We start from the raw sequence: 764 nt of genomic DNA, 5'->3' as shown, positions 1-764 counted from the left end.
ATTCTGGTCTTCAAATCATGCAGTGGTCCCCAACCTTTTTGGCAATAGAGTCCAGTGCTCCTATGAGAATCTAATGCCTGATGATCTGAAGTGGAATTGCTGTAAATACAGATGAAGCTTTGCTTGCTTGACCTCTGCTCACCTCCTGCTGTGTGGCCTGATTCCTAACAGGAACCAGTCTGCAGCCTGGGGTGGGTGACTCCTGTCAAATGCATTTTTGACAGGCCTATGTAGAAGCATCTTGCATCTCAAATTCCAATGTAAGACTGAAAGTCACTGGATAATTCGTGCTTTTTTTTTTTAAGTATACATTTGTTCTAATAGATTTTCCATTAATCTTGGGGTTTTCTAGATGCACAATCTAAGTACAAAGAATTTTTTTCTTTCTTCCTGAGAATCATATATTAATTTTTATTTCTTGTTTAATTTGTAAAGCTGGGACTTCAGAGAATGTTAAATAAAACAAGAAAGAATAGACATCCTTGTCTTGTTACTGAATTCGCATGTTTCAGCATGAATTATGATAGTGACTATTGGTTTAGTATCCATATTCTTTCTTCTGTTATGGAAATATCCACTTATACTTAGTAGAGTTTTTGTTTGCTTTGTTTTAGCATAAAGAATTTATATTAAATGCTAGAAAGTATTTTTTCAGGATCTACTATAATTCCAATATGATTTTCTCCTTGTATTCACTGTGATAAATTTTGGACTACCTAACCTTAAACTATTGCATTCTTACAATAATTCAACTTTTTCACAAA

This window comes from Pteropus vampyrus, unplaced genomic scaffold (assembly GCF_000151845.1).
Source record: "Pteropus vampyrus isolate Shadow unplaced genomic scaffold, Pvam_2.0 Scaffold302, whole genome shotgun sequence".
NCBI lineage: Eukaryota > Metazoa > Chordata > Mammalia > Chiroptera > Pteropodidae > Pteropus > Pteropus vampyrus.
The sequence above is the reverse complement of the archived record's forward strand: the minus strand, read 5'-3'. Positions refer to the sequence as shown.